Raw genomic sequence first — 20,741 nt, 5'->3', positions numbered from 1 at the left:
TGCAGTTATTTTCTAGCCACAGATCTATCTTAAAGGTTTGCAAACTAGTGAATAGCACACTAACTCAGTGAAACTGCTGCCCAAAGCCCAAGTGAGAAACTGAGTCCCATGGTGTGTGCTTCAGAGTACAATTTCTTTGATTCCCCCCTCCCCCAACTCCCAAGTGTATTTGAGCTAAAAAGCATCACTGCAATCACAAAACTTCCCAGCCAGAAAAAAGCTACATTTTAAGAAAGGATGCAGGTAGATATGAATATTAGATTTGTGTATTGAAGTTACATTATGAACAATCTTGATGTTACAATTGCATTTTTAAAAATGGGAGTTGTAGATCAACTTGTCGCTCATAGAATTCTGTAATACTTCTTGTTTGACCAACGCTGTGCCTTATAAGCTGAATCATCTGTAAAACTATCCATTCAAGCATCAAACATGTATTAAAAAGTAAGGAGGTGATCTGTTCTTTTATTGTGCACACATTTTCATGAGCTTCAAAGATGAGACTATGATGAGTACCATAATACAGCCATCAAGTTGTGGTTGTAGGGGTGAAGTTCCTTGGAGGTGGACACTGGAATTGATTCTAGGCCAGAATCTGTCCATAGAGGTAAGCACTATAGAGATCCTCTTATTTTTCTTCTCTAACTGGTATCCTTCCCACCACAGTTTATTGTGACGTTGATAATTAAAATATTCCAAAATGTAACATAACTGTTAAATAAATCTATATGTAAGACTGATTGAGATATAGTAATATAGTTTATAAGAATTAACTCTAGGGTAATTTACAAGCTATGGAAACTTAAAGCGGGGCTCCTGCTCAGAAAGAAGTTTGGAATAGAATGGTGTTTTCTAAATTGTAGTCCTTAGAGTCACATATTTATTATTTTCCATATCTAAATAACTCCTGAGCTATTATTACTATAACTAATATTACTATTATTATTAATGTTTCCCTCTAAATCTACTTGCTTTTTAAAATTTACTTAATCAATACATTTTTCTTTTTTTCTTCTCAACTTTTATCTAAAAACAAACAAAAAAAAGCTGATGGAAACTTAACGATTCAAGTGGGGAGAAAGGAAAAGAGTGCCCTCTTTGAGGGGCACAGCAGAGCAGGGAACAGCCCTCCACCCCCAATGCTCCGTCTTCCTCTGCAGAAAGGGGGCGGAGTCACAGTGGTCTGAAAGCCAGAGCAGCTGAGGGTGGTGTGGACATGGTCACAGGGAGAACTCAGCCATGAACTTCTGGGAAGGGATGCCCCTTGTCTCTTGAGGAGCAGCCTGGAAGATGATGAGCTCTTTCTGGAGATGCTCATCCAGCTCCAGGATAGCTAGCACACTTCCACAGTGATAGCAGTAGCTGAATGGTAGCCATACAATGAGCACAGCTGCATTGAAGTGCCACTTGTAACCTTCTAGCACCAGTTGGTGGGCATGGCAGATCATATCAATATCATTGTTTGCATGGCAGTGGGCCATCATGGCACTGACAAATAGGTAGGTAGACCCATTGGAGCTCATACGCAGTCTGCTGTGCCTTCAGAGTCATACCAGAACAGAGCACAAATGTACCCGTTGTGGGGGACCTCTTGCTTTTGCTCAGTCCTTTGGATCTGGCCCAGGATCTGGATGGAGGGAGTGGTGGAGGGGCCCTATGCACTGAAAAGATCTTGCCGTCGACGATGGCCAATAGGCTTAGGTCATCAAAGACCTCAGGACAGTAGTGCCACATGGTCACCCAGAGTATTTGCACAGTCACTCATCATATAAGCAGGAGACCTGTGTGATCCAGCAGCTCTCCTGGTTGCCCGGGATCAGGTGCTGGCAGCAGAAGGAACGTTTTAATGCCGTCGAAACCAAGATCCTCAAAGTCTCCCGTGAAGAGGTAGTTGCTCCCAGATATATTACCAGCCACTCCTTGAAATCATAGAATTGTACATGGATGCCATCATACATTGTGACTGGCGAGTCCACCCCTACACGACTCTCTCTACCAAGATTTCTCTGGCCTTAGTGCACCAGGCCTTGACTTTGCTCTCTCTGATAGTCTCGCGGCACGGCAGCTGCGGAATCTGCGTGTTCTGGTCACAGACCTTCACTATGGTCCACCGCTCACTCCTGTGCAGGTCAGAACCAGGCACCTCTCCCTGAACGCTGCACAGAGGTCCCCCCGCTGACCTCAGCTCTGGGGCCTTCTGCCTTCCTCCTTCCCTCTGCTTTGGCCTCTCTCCTCAAGCTTCCATTTTTGCAGTTTTTCTCCCTTCTTACCTCTGCTCTTCCCACCTCACTTCTCTTGATTTCTTCTTCAGATTTTGTTTACTATTTCTTATTTTTTCCCTTTTTAAAAATTGTTATTTAGTTTTACATTCCATCTCTTGTTCAATATATTTCCCCAGATAAAAATAACTCTCTAAAAACTGTTTACAGATGTCTACTATATCAGATTTTTATATTTAATAAAAAGGTAATAAGTAATACATAAATAATTAAAATAATATTTGCTGAGAACTTATTATATACTATGTACTTTTTTATGTGCTTTTATATGAATGGACTTAGAAAATACCTTGAAATACCTTGATCAATATAAATATTATTGTTAATCCAGTTTATACATAAGGAAATAGAAGCCCAGAGACATTAAATATTTTGTACAAACCTGTATAACTGATAAGTTTTGGAGCCAAAATTTAAACTCTGACATTATTACTACAGAATGTATGTTCTTAATATTATGCTATAATGTAACCAAAACATGTGAAAACTGTCCCTATAAATCTCAGAAAACACATGTTATACATTCTTTCAAAGAAAATATTATGGAGAATTATATTTCATGAAAAAAAAAGGCTTCATGTAAGTAACAAGAAAACAAAAAGTAAAAACTAAGTGAGTAATAAAGCAATAAAGTTATAGTAAGAAATATGACTATAATGGATGAAACTTCATTTTACATTATTGTCTATTGAATTTGAATGAAGGTTTTGAATTCTTTTGAAAATAAACAATGGCATGAGAACTTTCCTTTCATTTAAATTAATGAGTTTCACCATGTCCTCAATGAATGTTAAAAATAGAAAGTATGACACATTGTATATACACTCTTCCTTTTCCTAATTACTAGTTTGCCAAGGAAGAGTGTTTAATAGGTAATTCAAAAGTTCACAGAATTGAAATTAATTCTATTAAGTAATTTTGTGCAATTATAATTAACTTTTTCAAAACGGTGGATATGTGCATATGTGCGTGTCAGTCAATTGTAACCCCCTGACCAGAAGGCACACTTAACTATTTGTCTAGTATGATCTCCATTCCATGTCAATAAATGTTGACAAAATTTATGGTAGTCAAATATAGATAAAATACAATTTTTATAACCGCTAATAGTAATACATGTTTTATGCATTTTAACTTGCAAATTGGATAGGCAGCTTCCTAAAAGAGGATTTTTAAAATGCACATCTATGCACACTCTGGAAAAGGTGTTAAAAAGCTGAGTTAAGGGAGGGGAAAGGTGAAAACAATTATCTGTCGTTAGAGCATAACAAATAACCCTGATATATATTAGGTGGTTTAGCTAGGGAGTAAATTAGCACTCAACTCTACATAGTAGCTTAAACGTGAACTACTCTTAGAACATCAGAAATCAGAGAAGATAAGGTGTCCCTTCGCTTTGCTGTCTTGGGCAGATCTGAATGTGCAATGATGAAAAAGATTGATGGTGGTTGGATTCTAAATTTCTTTTTCCACCTTCCTTTCATACCATCTTGCTCCACTAATGTGTTTTCTTCTTATTGCTCTGCTTCAAGATGCCTTAATTCTTTGATATGTTATTACACTCCAACAAAAGGACCTAACCAAAGTGCAGTAAGTGTGCAACGTATGAAAAAGTATGTTTGCTTTAAAGAATTCTTCCTAGTTACAAAAACAGTTCTACCAGGAAGAGGTTGTTTTTGTCTTATGTTTTAAGCAATATGAGTTGAAGGAAATTTCTGAAGTTTAGATTTTCATGAATTATATATGATTCAGGGAAATAAGATTTGTCTGGTTCCAATGTGAAGATGTAATTAATTTCAGAGAACTTTGTGACATTTTAATGTGCACATCAAGGATTAGGAGATCTATGAGGTAGGAAGCAAATGCCAAAGAGAGAACAAATGTGGTTTGCCAAACACTGCATAAAAGGTTTTTATGCTGTTTATGTGTCTGTAACTGCTAGGATTTGAGCTCCTATAAAATCATGAAATGTCCTGGGCTGAATTATTAAGTGGAGGGGTGGGGTTTGTGTGTAAAAAGAAGTTACTTTTAAAGTATCATCTTGAAAGGTTCGTTTTTAATTCTCAGTGACAAGGAGGAATAGTGACAAAATTACCTCACTCCCTACTAGGCAAACTTTCATTTAACAAATATGAAATATTTGCACTTGACATCTAAAGCCAGACTAGTTGGCAGACATCTATACTAGGTGATTAGATTCAAAGGCAGAGACATCTATATTTTCAGTACTGGTGTTACAGTACCAAAATTTAAGCTGATTTTATAATACTGAATATGTATTACATGCCTGGCAATGAACACTCTAATAATTTAATAAAGTGTCTTTTCAGTATAGAAACCTATTGCCAGGCAGTTAAATTTTTCATGGAATTTTGCACAAACACACTTTTAAAATGTTACTTCTTGCCTCTTCTTAGAAGATTATAGATATTGCAATATGTAATCTGGTCCTATCAGAGCACATGAGCCTGCTCTCACTTACTTTGACCTTTGATATAATAGTTTCTTCTTTTAAGATTTTCTCGTATAATATGCTTGTAATAAAAAGGTTCACAGCTGAATTTCTATGCAGTAAGAAATTTCCATTATTATTTAACTCTAGCTTCCTGCTTATTCTAGTTGATAATCCATAATATTTTTATAGTTCATTCTTTTTTAATGATTGTGTGATCTACCATCATATGAATACATTACATATTATTTATCTATCTATTTGTATTTAGATGTTTCTATTTTTTTCCAGCTTCCCAGAGATATAGTTGACATGTAACATTGTGTTAGATAAAGGTATACAATGTGTTGATTTGCTATACTTACATATTATAAAATGATTACTATCATAGTGCTAATTAACAATTCCATCATGTCTCATGCTACCATTTCTGGTTTTGGGGTGAGAACACTTAATATCTACTCTCTTAATTATTTAGTACAGTACTGCTACTTTTAGTCGCCATGATGTATGTTAGATCCCCAGAACGTATTCCTCTTAAAACTGGAATTTTGTGCCCTTTGACCAATATCTCCACATTTTCCCCACACCCCAGCCCCTGGTAACCACCATTCTACTCTTTTTTTCCATGAGTTCATCTTTTTTAGATTTTATGTATAAGTGATACCATAAAGATAATACTTGTTTTTCTCTAATTTATTTCGTTTAGCATAGACTTCAAGGTTCATGCATGTTGGCCTACGTGAAAGGTTTTCTTCATCCTTGTGGCTGAGTAACATTCCTTTGTTCATGTGCATACACACACACACACACACACACACGGAATGCATGTGTGTGTGTGTGTGTGTATAAAATCTCACAACTTTATCATTCATCCTTTGAAGGTGAATGGTAGGAGAAGGAAAAAAATGGAGTAGGAATTACAGTTACACCCTCCACGTCAGAACATTTAAGATTATGCTAGAAAATGAGGGGGGTTAAATTTTTCCATTTTCCTCATTAGGGAATCTCATTTAGATTTAGGGTTTATGAGTTCTTTTTCTCATCGTGTATTTTATAGGTATTAACTGGCTCATATTTAAACTTCAGGAATTTGAAATTTTCTTTAGGACTTCCTACATAATTAGTGGACTGCCTATTAAATGAAATACTAAGTTACGTCACTTGTAGCTCCAGAATTTTATAAGAAATGGACATGAAAGTATGGGTTTGAGGACAAATGATATAACTAAATACATGGGAATTATAGGGATGCTGCTATCTTGGTTGGAGGATTTATAGGATTTCTTTAAAATGCGTTTGAAACTATAGCTATTATCCAATTTACCATCAAATAATTAATTAATGGTGACTGTATTTGTTATGGTTAACATGGAGATGTTAGTAAAAAGGTTGGATGGGAGGAATATAGCAGGCATAAAATACAGGGGAAGATAGATTTGAATCTTAAAAACTAAGAATGCCTGGCACCTACTACTTTATACTCAACAGTGCATTTTATAGGTATGAATAATTATTTTTCATAATGATACAAACTAGTTAAAACCCTCTGTTTCTTTCTCCCTTCTTTTGACTACTTTTTATCTTAATTACCCCCTTCCTTTTTTTCCCACCACAAAAAAAATTAAATATGTAACATTTATCATTTTGTTTAGGGGCTTTTAAATAAAAAGTCCCACATATTTTAATTTACATGATAATTTTGTGTATGTATATATTCACATTCATATATATCTATTTGCATATATCAGTTTTTACTTTTTAACTCAAAATTATTAATTTTTTTAAATTCAAATATAGTTGTTATACAATCTTATATTGGTTATACTAGTTTCAGGCATACAATATAGTGATTTGACAATTTTATACCTTCTAAAAATTTATTTTTGCAAGTGTATCAAACTATAATATATACACAAAAAAGCACATAAAATGTACAACTTAAAGAATGTTTAAAAATAAACACACGTGTCTTACTAGTATCCAGATCAAGAAATATGACAGCACATTATCAGCATCCCGACTGCCCCCCAATGCCCCATCCCAGGCACTTTCTCCCGTAAAGGGAACCATCACGATGACTTGAACACCTAAATTAGTTTTGCCCATTTTGAACTTGATACAGTTGGGATCATATGATATACCTTCTTTTGTAACAGCTACACCATATAACTCTGAGATTCATCCAAGTGGTTATATTTATCAGTGTTTCCTTCTCCTTTCTGTATAATTTTCTATATTATAAATATGCTATGCTTTACCCATTCTCTCTTTTGTTGGACTTTGAGATTTCCAGGGTGGGCTATTACTGTTAGTCCTGCTTGTGCATGTAATTTGGTAAACATATGCACATAATTCTTCTGTTATATACCTAGGAGTACAATTGCTGCTATGTAGTACATGCTTCAAGCTCAACTTTAAAAGACATTGTCAAAGAATTTTCCAAAGTGGTTAATCACATTATGATCTCCTCAAAGTGTGTGAGAATTTTGCTTTTGCTAATACCTAGTACTTGTCTGCTTTTAATTTTATCTATTTTAGTGGCTCTGTAGTAGCTTCTCATTATGAAATTATTAACAGTTTTATTGAGGTCTAAATCATGTAGTTAAAATGTACAATTTGATGAGTTTTATCAAATGTATATACCTGCAAAACCATTAGCACAATGTAATGAACTTACGCATCATCCCTAAGTTTCCTCACAGCCCTTTTTAATTCCTTTCACCTGTTGCCCTTGGAGCACCCCGCTGATATCTTTGTTCCCATGTACACAATGGTTCTTTTCTTTTTTTTTCCTTTAGCTGTTTTTAAGATTTTTCTATTTGTCCCTGGTTTTAAGTCATTTGATTATGATGTGCCTTGCTGTCAATTTACTCATATTTCTTGGAGTGGGCTTTGTTGTACTTCTATGAACTATAGGTTTATTATTTTTATCTAATTTGAAAATTCAAGGCCATTATTTCTTTAAATCATTTATTTTTCTGGCTTCCCCCCACTCTGCCAGGGATTTCAGTTGCACGCATGTTAAGCTGTTTCAAATTGCCCCACAGCTCATGGATGCTCTATTGCCCCCCATATTTTTCCTGTGTTTGATTCTGCATAGCTTATTGCTATATATTTGAGTGCACAGTAAATTCTGCACTATCTAACTTCCCATTCATCACATCTATTTTATTTTTCTTCCCTGAAATTTTATTTTTTCTCTCTAGAATTTTAGAATTTCATTTTGCTCATTTTTATTTTATGTTCTGTATCTCATTAACACTCACGTTTTCTTCTTATTTCTTAAGTTATAGAATATAGTTATAAAAGTGGTTTTAATATTTTTTTACTAATTAAGTTACTAAAATTACTACCAGCTGAGTTATTTTTGGGTCTGTTTCTATTGATTGATTCTGGATAATTTTACTGTTTTTTTATGTATACTTGGTAATTTTTGATTCAATGCTAGACAGTAAGAATTTGAACTTGTCACGTGCTGGATATTTTTATACATATATAATTATTTTCAGGTTTTGTTCTAGGACTCATATATTACCCAGTAACTTGGAAACAAGTTTAATCCTTTTGAGGGTTTCCTGTTGAGATAGGATAGGCATGATCAGAGCCACCTGCATTGTAAATGTCTCTGTAGGTTGTTTATCTGCTTTCCTGTTGGATTATCTACCTTTTCATTAATGATGTTTATAATATATACTTATCTTCTATATGATCCTTATATTGAACATATTTATAGAAAATATTCTCTCTGACGCTGTGACATGCTGTTTAACTTTCCCTCAATCAAAATATTGTTTCCTGAGAAAAAAACATAATAAATATTTTCCTCTCAGAATAAGGCTGTCTGCGTTAGAGCAGGAAGATAAATAGGTTGTCAAAGGAATGAAGATATCATGGTAGAATTTCCATGACCAGTTTACTATGTTGGGAAGTTACTGGAGTCCTTCCTGGTATCTGTTCAGTCATAGCATAATCACACCATTTTCCTCTGCTGCTGCTGGGATTGACTGGTCCTGTTATAAAAAAGTAAAGACAAGTTTTCCCTATGTCATGTGTTTGCCTAAAATGAGTCCTATAGATATTAATTAAAAAAAAAAAATCTCTGGAAATCTTTCACCAAGAAACATCATAAAATAAATGCACCCATCTTCCTTTTTATTAAAAGCATACCTTCGAAGATGAATGTTTAGTCAGAGATTAAGAATACCTATAAGAATATTTTCCTAGAAATATGAATCACCTAGTGTTTCCGCTTTTCATAAAAACAAAAAAAGAATGAAAATGAATCTTTCTGCTTAAATGCATCTGAATGGGACCTTGTTTTATCAGCTATTTGTATTTCAAAGGAAAAGGGGTTAATTAAATAGCTCCAATTTAATCACATTAAATTAGGTAATTTCCATTTCTTTGTTCAAATAATTCAAATTTTCATTATTCCCAAATGATAAGGATTGGGGAAATGACCTCCTTTCCTCCCACTCTCCCCTCCTTCCATTCCAGATAACATGAATTCATTTATTTTTTTCAGAAATAATTGTCTACTCTGATACAAGACACACTAAACTAGACCCTAACTCCCCCAAAGGAGTTTATAATCTAAATGGAAGAGATATGAATAAATAGGCAATAGAGATCGATTCAGCCTTACAGCACCAGGTGCTGGTTAGGGACTGATGCTTAGAGGAAGAGGCATCTAACCTGACTTTTGTGTAAGATATTTAAGTGTTATATCTTAGCATGTAATGAAGTAAATGGGGTCTTTCCAATCCAAGACATGGTTGTCTTTTCCAAGTTAAAGAATATTGTGAATCTTTAAGTATGATTGTGTCTGCTGGGTATGTAAGGGGGATGGAAATGGAAAAGCAGTGGGAGGAAGGAAGAAATCTGAGAAGTAACTAGGTTCTTTTAAAGAAAACTATATAAAACAGAGGAGTAAACTATCACTAGTCACCATCATCGTCCTCATGACCATCATCAAAACTATCTTTTTTTGAGCTTCAACTCTATCCTGAGTGACCTACGTGCATTGAAATCTAGTGTCCATAATGATCTTGGTTTAAGATTTTGCTGCCAGTAACTAGCAGAGCAAGGACTGGATTCCAAATCTGTCTTTTAAAGGCAATGCTCCTTCTCCATTACTGGGGTTTCTCAGAGATCAGCCTGTGTCGTATATCCTAGTCCAGTAAACTGGGAATAAGGGAAACATTTAATTGGAGAACTTGAGGGCACAGGTATGTAGAGATATATAAGGCTTAGACAAGTAGAGTCTTTTCTAACTAGAAACCAGAAGAGCCACTAAATATATTAGATAATTTAAAGAAGACTGGTAAAGCTGTCATGTAGAAACTTCAAGTGGCAAGGCCTGGACAGATCACCAGAGAGTAGGTGGGGGGCGGGGGCGGTGGCTGGTGGCTGGTGACTGTGCCCGGACGGACTGCTCAGTGCCTTTATTAAATTAGCTAAGCAATGTAAAACCACAGTTGTGACAGACCTGTATTCTGTAGTTTGAAAGGGAGCAGGATATATACCCCCCCAAAATGCTACTTTGACATAAAGATTATTTTGCACTGAAGGCACCTGAGAATCAACAGATGCAGGAAGAGGCCTCTGCCCTCCCCTTGCCAGCCTAAAATCGGGGCATACATTTTCCTTTGCGGAGGGTGCAGAGGAAAAGGTGACCCCCTCTTATCACTGGAAACAGGATTCTCACTGAGATGAATCTGCCTAAACAAGTGTTACTAAAATATCCCTTATTTTCCATTATATTTATCCCCTATATATTTCCTAGTCATTTTTCCACAATTTGTTCCTAGGACCCAAACCCCCTTTCCTTTTTTTAGTCTTCTCCACAATTTATTGCCCTTTGATAAAATGATATATAATCCCCTAAGTCTAACCACTTCTTGGAGCTTTCACTTTTCTTCTGTGAAACTCTTATGCACATAAAATTATTAACATCAATAAAAATCACACCTTTTCTCCTGTGAATCTGTCCTTTGTCCTTTTAATTTGCAAGCCCCATCTACTTAATACAGGAGAGTGGAGAAAAGTTATTTTTCCTACCTGTCATTGTGTACTTTAGACTCCACACCCCCACCTCTGCTCAGGAGGTAACATAATGTGGTGGAAAACTATTTGGCTAGGAGTTGAGGTACTCACTACCCTTAGCCTGCACATTAGTTACTTCTGTGACTAAATTACAGGACTCTACTACAAGTCTTTGTGCCTTAATTTCCTTATCAGTACAATAAAAGGGTTGGACTAAAAAGGGTGCAAATAAGATTCACCTCATGACTAGAGGGCTTTGTCAAAGAAGATTGAGAAGGCACATGTTACACGATAAATTACTACATGTCCATAATAAGCACTGGAGCAGAGTTATTCCAGTATGTGCAGAGTTTATGTCATCTCCAGAATAAAGGATGGATAAATTTTCTTCCACTTCTAGCGTTCAGTGCATTAGTTTATACCTTTAATGGGTTGTTGATATAGATTGGGAAAATTCAGCATGTTTCAAATTCCTCTGAAGGAAAAAGTGGGCAAAAGTGCGAAGCAATGATATGATGTTTAGGGGAGAAATGAAATCAGTCTGAGTCTTGGGTGGTAAGAGCAGCAGCAATCCCAGATCTACCAAGAATGCAACATTGTATTTTCTCCCATGTTGTACAAAAATTGTGTTTGGGTGCTTCAGATGCCTAAATTAATATATAATTAATATGTAGAGATAGACCCCACCACCGTCTCAATTCTAAAGTTCAGATTAATTGGCTGTTCTAGGGGGGAAATGATATATTTAGGAGGGATCTATTTAATATTATCAATGACTTGGTTCCAACAAACTAATAATGAACATTAAGTTTTCTCAGCATGAAACAAATTGAATTTATTTAAACATGACTATCTTTGTAGCTGTTGCATTCAAAGTTTCAGAAACTTGTTCCCAAATAATTTCAGTATACTCCCACCTCTTTCTCCCAGATGCAGATGTAATTTATGTAGAAGCAGACATTAAAATAAGTCACTCAGGACAGGCTCACTTTCATTTACATAGTGTTCTTTGGGGGAAAGCATTAAATCAATTTTAACCTGTTTGGGCCTGCATCCAAATAACGTGCAGGCCTGTTTGAAGAGAATCAGTTTTGAAATTTGTAAAAGAGATCATATGAAATACATTACTCAATTAAGTAAAGGACTTTATATGTTATTATAGAATACTGTACCATCTGCCATGAATATAACTAATTAAATTTGACTTGGTATGTGATTTTAACAAACAGTTGAAAAATGAAAATTCTACAATGAATTCTTCAGCAGCACCTGAAATGATAGATACCCACTGGGAAAGATTGCATCCAGCCCTGCTCAGGTTGCAAACAGACTTTCCATTGTCTGGCTGCAGTCTGCATAATGTTTGCATTAAAAAGCAGGTCAGTTTCAGTAACTACTCACAAGCAACACAGAAAACCCCACTGCAGTGTTTGTCTGCTATTGTCAAAGAAATAACAAGCTAACATGATGAAATCAAAAATGGTTGCAAAGCTTCCCTGGCCGCAGAACAGAAATGACAACTTTACTCTGAAATGTATTGCCAAAAATCTCTGTTTAAAAAGAGGCTCTAAAAGAACCCTGTACAAAATATGCATTGTTTAATACTGCAATTGAATTGAAATGCTACAGGGACAAATCAGGCTAACGCCATACTGCTCTTCAGCCTTGAATATGAGGCAGTCTAAGGCGGCATCTCTGTGTGGGTCAGTTGTATCTGTCATGTGGATATAGTATTATGCCGCTTTGTCTGGAGAGCTAATGTTAGGGGGACCAAAGGGTTCAGAATGTGCTTTAAACTAAACCTTGTATAAGGCTTATCTATATGGATGCGAGGATGACAAAATAATTAGTTAAAAAAGAAACATTTCTACCTGAAATGTGACTACTCCGTGTCAACTACTGAAGCATCATGACCTTTGACTTTCTCACTTTTCACCCAGCTGCCCTTATTCCGTGTTGACACAGCTTTGGTACTTTGTATCAGCTGAACAAATGCACCCTTGACTGAGTGCCAGCTTTATAACTTTTATGAAAACTAAGTCTTTTGAAGATCAGTCATTTCTACAGGGAGCTTTCATAAAATTAATGCATTTTGATATTTAAATGGTGTTGCGTCTTTATCAAAAATAAAATAACAGCATATTATGTTTTTTAAAAAAGAAACATATCAAAGCACTCCTTGATTTGCTCTTACAGTTGAACAGTAGTGCTTAAGAAGCAGAGATGGATAAGTGCAGCTGGTTCTGGGACCCACAAACCTAGGAACAGGGTCGAGAAGCTGATCTATAAAATTTGGTGATAAAGTAGCTTGTGCCGCCACTTTGGCTGGCAGTGTTTATGAAGCACTCAGCATCATCACTCTTCAGAGGAGGGTTGGAGCTGAACAGAAAACAAGATTTGTCTAAGAAACAGAAGGAGTTCATACCATTAAGGCCTATGTGAGATGTTTCTCACGTTTCATTTGTTCAGGAATTAAGAATCTGTGGGTGATGAGCATTTTGGAATTAACTAGCTCGTTCAAATACTGAGGTTATTGTTTTATAACTACTTTTCCTGGTATGAAAAGCCATGGTTTTCTTGGGGGGCTACATCAGACATCTGAATTCAAAGTAACCTGTTGACATATGGGAATGATAGGAACAAATGCCAAATGGAAATAAGCAGAGGAACATATGAAATAAATCACTGCAAAGCTGAACACATGTAGATAGAGCTGGCCAAATTGAACTTGGGCAAACCAAGAAAAACAGAATGAGATAAATGCTTGGGGTTTTAGTCAGGGAACGCAGTAATTCTCCTGAGGTCAGAAGAAGCTCCAACATGCAAACCTGAGCTATGGGATTTAAAGGTAGCTACAGCAAATGTCCACCTAGAAAAACCATCAAGCCTTACTTTTCCATTGTATATTTATCAAAGGCATGTTACAGGATATCCCTGTTAAGCTGACCTGCCTGTATACAATATGTGTTCACTTAAGGATGGATTTATAAACATATATTATTTGCCTAGTTGGGAAATCTCAAACATCTTTTAGAAATATATTATCCAGGCATTATTCAAAACTGGAACTGTTGTCCTGGTGAGATGATTTCTGGCAGGTCTCTGTGGGATTTCCTGTTCTAATGTTGTCTGAGTAGGTGACGACCGCATGTCAGTCAGGAAGAATGGTGGCTCGCACCTGTGCTCACTGGAAACGCATCCTGTGAAATCGGGGCACGGGGCATTCCTTTCAGTAGCCTGTGTGAGGTGGTGCCGGCCTGTGAAGAATCGTGTCTTACTTCTGAAGCTGCCCTTTAAAATTGTTTTGAGCCAATCTGTCAACAGGTGTATGCTTTTTCTGCCAGATAGCAGCAATTAAAATATCAACTGCTATTTCCTTGATTGCAGAGGGGGAACGAGAGGTTAAGATGTACTCATCACGTTTTAGGGTGGAGACAGCACCTGGGTTTGTGTAAGAAATGGTTTTATTCAGCTTAGCAGTTGATTTGATTGGGAGAATGTAGCAAGTAACAGTTTTCAGGACACAAAAAGGCAATGTGAAACAGAACCTTAGAAAGGAGGATCATTAAGACCCACTGTCCCCACAGTGAGTGGGCACAGCCACCCTTCTCTTGGCTTAACAAAAGGTTTTGAACTTACGTAATAGAGATGTTTTAGACTACTTTCTTAGAGACAGATCTTTGGTGGACCTACTTAATTTTAGAAAAATACACATTTTTTAGAACGGATACAATTCTGCTTTTCTTTTCATTTGATGCAGCTCACTCAGTGCCATTCAGGAAGCACTATCAGATATTACACCTCCCTGCCTCCACATGGCTTGGTTCCTCCAAAGTAAGAACTGAGACAATAATATTATTATTAATAATAATTATAGCTATCATTTATGACATGCTTACTATGTGCCTGCCATTGTTCCAAGCACTTTACCAGTAGTATTTAATCCTCACAAAAACCAATGAGAGATGACTATTATTTCCATTGTACTGATAAGAAAACTGAGGCACAGCATGTATATTTAATATTAGAGTATTCTATTTATCTTTGTAACTTTAGCTAATATATTTCCTAGCACAGAGTAGTTAATTGGTAGGATTATGTTGTGATCTGTCTCTGATAGCCAGCTTTCAGTCCTTGCCTTGGGTCATAACCTACTGATTTCCAAACTTGTTCCGCATCAATTGTCTTTAACCTCTGGCAAAAGTAGCTCCTATTACATAAATCTAGTAAATATGGATAATATTAGCATACTTCTTGACATTCGCTCTCAAAATTAATCAAGTATATGTCACTTTAAGCTAAACAAGACTGATTAATCTCTTCACTTGTTCTCCCAGAAGCCCAACAACAGTTCACTGAGTGGTGAAAACCAGAGCGTGGGTGTCTAGACCTGACTCTGAATCTGGTTTTTCTGCCATTTATTTATGTGATCTGAGGCAGGAGGCTCCAGCCAAAAGAACTGCGTCTCTGGATTCAGGCAAACCTCAGTTCTCGATATCATGGCCTTGGATAAATTCTCTGAGCCTCAGTTTCTTCAGCTGCAAAAATCACAGGATTATTGTGAGGAGAATTAACATAAGCACAATACCTGGCATTGAGCTGAGCACAGAATGGTCACAAAAAAATTGTGCCTGTTGTTACTAAAACTTCTCAGGGAGAAAATATGTCTGTTGTGTTGAGGTAGATGCATGTTAATTCTCAGGGAAAGGCCAGAGTGGGGGGACGTGGATTCCAGGATCCGCATCATCACCCCAGTGCCTGCCCTGCCCTACTGTCCTGGCTCTCAGAGGTCCAGAGCCAGGAGCGAACAAACGCCAGGGAACTAGAAGGAAACTGCCCAGTCCTCCTCCCTGCTGGCCTATCTACCCCTCCCCTTTCAACTTCAAAATAAAGTAGCTGTGTGGGTCATCTGTGGATGGGGCAATCCAACACGAAGGGTAAAGTAGGCCCTGCAGTCCTCAAAGATCACTCACACGGATTTGACTGATTCTGAAGATGATCATTGACAAGTACAGATGTAGAATGATTGGGCTTCTGACTTGAAGAGAGCCAGGTGCCTGAAAAGCCAGCCACAGATAGTCGTAAGTACAAAAATAGAAGGAGAAATGTTAAGAAGAAAAATGAGATACTGATCTTTTTTCCCTTTCTTAATGGTATCTGCTTCAAAAGACAATTGCTCAAAAAGAAAGCTTAATTTCTTTCTCACTTTCCAAATATTATATTGTTCTATATATGTATGCTAAACTACAATCGTTTCTCCTTAGTATTCAGAGCTGGAGGTATTTGCCAAATGGGTCAGGGACTAGACTAGAAGCAACAATAATGTGCTGAAAAGACCTTTGAAGTGTCTCTGAGTTCAGAAGTAAGAGGCAGTATAAGAGAGAAAAGAGCCAGCCCTTGAAAAGATTGTGGGGAAGCAGTGTCCATGAGGGAGATCCAGGTGTGAGAGCCTGAAAGTGAAGGGAAAGTAAAGCAAAACACTCAAGGATAGGAACAGTTTGCTGATGACCAGGTGTGACGTGAGGAGGGCCCAGTAAGGGTTACAGGATTTAGGAAAGGGAAGAAGACAGGTCGGTAAGTGGGATTGAGAGACACGAACTACAGAAAACATGAATGACCTGGAAGTCCTAGGCCTTTTTCGTGAAGGCTATAAACAAGATAAAAGGCATAATGAGATTAGCCCCCAGGTCTTAAGGTAGAGAAGGGTGACAGGTATGGCAGGCGACAGCTTAGAAAATGGGAACACCTTATAAAGTGGGGAAAATCTTTAAAAACTTACAAGATCCAAGGTCTCCCTCAGATTCCTAATGATGTTTATGTGCTTATTTATTTAAAATTTTCGTTTTATTTGTTTTAGTAACAAACTCTGCTTCAGGGTTCACAGGTCGTTTAGTTGTAACTGTTTAAATAAGATTTATTCTTATCAGAAAAAGGCCCAAGCTCAGGTCTCTCCCTGCATTTAGGAGGGCAGCCCAGGCAGCTGGCCCCTAGGCAAAGGGCAACTCCACTTGTCTCTCTCCAACCAGAAATTTTCTTGTTCTGGGTTTGGCCTTAAACCCTTGAATAGCATTGGGAACATTGGCTTGCAACTCTTCCTTGGCTGAAAGCCACTAGCCCTGGGGGCTTGGAGTGGAGCGAGAAGAGGTTTCAGCTTCTTCTGGCCAAGTGGCCTTAATGCAGGAGCTGGTTCCCTCTTCTGGAACGCTCTCCTTTCCCCCTCCCTCTTCTCCCAGTTAAGTACAACTCGAGGGTCACTTTCCCAGGGAAACCTTCCTTGACTCCTCAGTCTAGATCTGCTTGCTTTATTCTTTCTTAAAATCATTTTCTTTTCCTTCAGCACAATTATCTCAATTTGTAATTTTCTTTGCAAAATCAGTTTATTTTATATGTGTAATTTGTTTCAAAATAAATAATTAGGAAGTGAGCGTTTTTGTTTCCCAGTTAGGGAACATTCATTTTTATGTTAAAAAGGGAAAAACAGGAAGCCATATCAGGGTTCAAAAAGAATGAACCCATGTTTATGCAGAAACAATACAGAATTTTTTAAAAATCATACTAAACCACTAAAAACTTGATTTAATATGTCGCTCAAAGAGAGAAACAATTTTCAAATGAAATTACAATGCACAAAATTAATGTAAAAAGATATTTAAACCCCTGGAAAGATAACCATTAAATATATTTAGCCATCAAGCAACAGTTTGTCTCTAATATAGAGTCACATATATAGAAAAACTTAAATGACCTAAAGTGGATATGATGTCTGGTAATTGGTTATTTATATGGAAAAATGATATCCTGGACTTATTTCATACACAGAAATCAATTCCAATCAGAACAAAGATCTAAATAAAGGAAACTTTCAACATTTTTATGAAAATATATAAAATATCTTCTCAAAATTACGATAGGTTTTGGGGTGGTTGGTGACCTGGGCTATGAAAGAATTCACAAAGAGAAGAAAATGTAGAGAATAAAGATTTTATTCACTCTCCACGAAAGGGGAGGGGCATGGTGTGGAGAGATACACCAGCATTGACACGTAGGGGCTTTGAGCTCTTATTGGATTATGATTGGATTTTAAAAGGGCGGGGGTTGCGGTTGTGCGGCCCCTGGCCTGTTGGGGTGTTGCAGCTGGAGGCTGCAGTTTGTTCCAGTGTTACCTTCTGCCTGCGGCTGTAGGGAACACTCAGACCTATTCCTGTTTTCCACTGATTTCCAGTCCTGAGGACAAAAGCTCAGAAGAGTAAAACGGTGGTCATGGTTAACAAGGTCATAGGCCTGCTAGGCAAATTGTGCCACAATAGCAAATGGGGCTGACTTTATCCTTTCAATAGGGAATTACTTTCAATTATTAGCTAACAACGCAAATAATAAAAAATAACTATAAATACATTAACACTTTCTATATTAAAATGACATTATAAAGCCAAATGATGATCTTGAAGTTAAACAATATACTCATAGCTTAAGTGACTAATATATTGTACCTAAAACAGAAAGTATTCTTTACTTATAGGTTTCTATTACTGGCAGTATGGCAAATCAGAGACCCTGACGGCCTCTTGGTATAAACATGTAAAATGTTTGATAAAATATGTACTTTCAAGTAAATAAACAAACCTGTGAGAAAATAATAAAATGTGCCAGTACCATGATCAAAATAGAACAGAACGCAGAGCAATAAGGAGGCTCTCAAACTTCTGGATCTCCTGGTCTCTTAACAGCAAAGGATTCTACGGTAACACCACAGACTTTGCAGTGCTGGGGCCAGGTTGGAACTGGTCCTGCCAAGGGATGTGGCTGCACCTTCAGTGAAGTAAGCCAAACCCCAAACTTTCAGGAAAATTGTCCTTCCCATCCTTGACTTTACGAAGAGACTTAAAAATGACTCCTGATCTATTATAGGATCACTGGCTGGCCTTACAGGGGCATGGTGCCTGAATCAATACAATTTGCATAATTTAAAATACATGAATCCAAAAAAATATAATTTAAAGTAGAGCCAGGTATACAGTGCCCTTTGGGACATAGTACGAGCCAACACAATTTATCCCTGGAGGAGGTATTATTTAATTTATGTCTCAAAAATGTCGTACAAAAAAACAGCGTCAGAAATAGATTTTTCAGTATTGAAATTATCATTATACTATAAAAAATAAAGATGCTTAATACATTTAATGAAATAAAAAATGGAAATAAAAATAAGAGCAATTATAAACATAAGAAAAATTTATAAAGAAATCTAACAAAAATCCTAGAAATAAAAATATATAATTAACTAAAGTTAAAAAACACAGCTGAAGGGTTAAACATACCTAAAAAGAAAATTAGTTAACTGTATCATCAATTACAAGAAATTACTAATAATGCAGCACAGAGAAATAAAATGGGGGAAATATGAAAGAAATATTTATCAACATGGAAGAAGGACTGATAAGAATCCAAGCAACAAATAAAAGAGATGAAAGTGTACTATTTGAAAATAAAATGGTGGAAATTTTATTTGGAATTGATGAAACGCATTTAACCTAGTCAAGAAGACCCAAGAATTTCAAACAAGATGTATAAATAATAATTCACACATGGAAATATAATGTTGAAATTGCAGTTTACAATATTGAAATTACAATATGTCAAAAACAAATAACATCACTCAAAAGAAGACAGGAAAGAGGTTTCTTAAAAAGCAATCACAAATTAACAGCTAACACTGGAATTATATCTTAAAAATCTTGAAATAAAAATTGAAACCCAACATTCAATGCTTGACAACACTATTTTTCAGTAGTATACAAATATACAAAAAGCAAGGTGTCTGTGACCAAAATGTGGACCTGAATAATTTCTTCTGTCTCAGAAGAAATTTCTTAGAACTAAGTAAAAAAAATGTTAAACATGTGGGTAAATTTAGAGACACAAAATAGATATATAAAGCAATAATAATGGTGTTTAACTTAAATGGCTTTAAAAATAAGCAAACATTAGATACTAACTATATTAAACTAGGAAGGGAGTGATTATAACTAAAGTACTCTGAAGACCTTATATTATTTAGAATAAAGATAAATAGACTAACTTTAGTCTTTGTTAAATAGGCATGCCAACATTTCCGCTGTGAGAATCAGGAAGAGAAAAAGAAGACATACTTTTCAAATGAGTAGGTGCTTCTAAAATGAGTAAAAACAAGAGATAAATATGTCCTCAATCTATTTAAATAAAGGAAAAGAGAAAAAGAAGGAAGGGAGGGAGAGAAAGAGAGAAGAGAAGGGAAAAGAGAAAAGAACAAGGACAAATTTATGTATTAATTTATTTAATTTTACTATTGTTTTCTTACAGTTGTCCCGTTTCCCCCTGTTGCTCTTGCCGACCCCATAGTCCGCCCACCCCCACAGTCAGTTCCCACCCTGTTGTCCACATCCATAGGTCATTCATTCATGTTCCTTGACTAGACCCTTCTGCTTCTTTCTCCCCTTCTCCCCACCCCCCGACCTCCCCTCTGGTTGCTGTCAATCTGTTCCTTGTTTCCATTCCTCTGGTTCTGTTTTGCTCATTCGTTTTGTTGATTATGTTCCTGTTATAGGTGAGATCATATGGTATTTGTCTTTTGCCGACTGGCTTCTTTCACTTAGCATAATACTCTCCAGTTCCATCCATGCTGTAATGAAAGGTAAGAGTCCCTTCTTTCTTTCTGCTATATTAGTGTTCCATTGTATAAATGTACCACAGTGTTTTGATCCACTCCTTTACTGATGGGCACTTAGGATGTTCCTAGCACTTGGCTTTTGTAAATAATGCTGCTATCAACACTGGGGTGCATAGGTCCTTTTGAATTGGTGTTTTGGGATTCTTAGGGTATAATCCCAGCAGTGGAATCACTGTGTCAAAAAGCAGTTCCATTTTTAGTTTTTTGACGAAATTCCATGCTGTTTTCCACAGTGGCTGCACCAGTCTGCATTCCC

General features: G+C 36.5%; 1 pseudogene; it reads right to left on the bottom strand.

Moving 5' to 3' along the window:
* Positions 1-1,220: 1,220 nt before the first annotated feature.
* The window catches only part of LOC129085116 (serine/threonine-protein phosphatase 4 catalytic subunit-like), a 93,425-nt pseudogene continuing 73,904 nt past the window's right edge, over positions 1,221-20,741 (bottom strand).

The sequence above is a fragment of the Pteronotus mesoamericanus genome, unplaced genomic scaffold (genome assembly GCF_021234165.1).
Source record: "Pteronotus mesoamericanus isolate MK-2021 breed Mesoamerican mustached bat unplaced genomic scaffold, CSHL_Meso_final scaffold_21, whole genome shotgun sequence".
NCBI lineage: Eukaryota > Metazoa > Chordata > Mammalia > Chiroptera > Mormoopidae > Pteronotus > Pteronotus mesoamericanus.
Note: the sequence above shows the minus strand (reverse complement) of the source record. Positions and strands in the feature narration are given on the sequence as shown.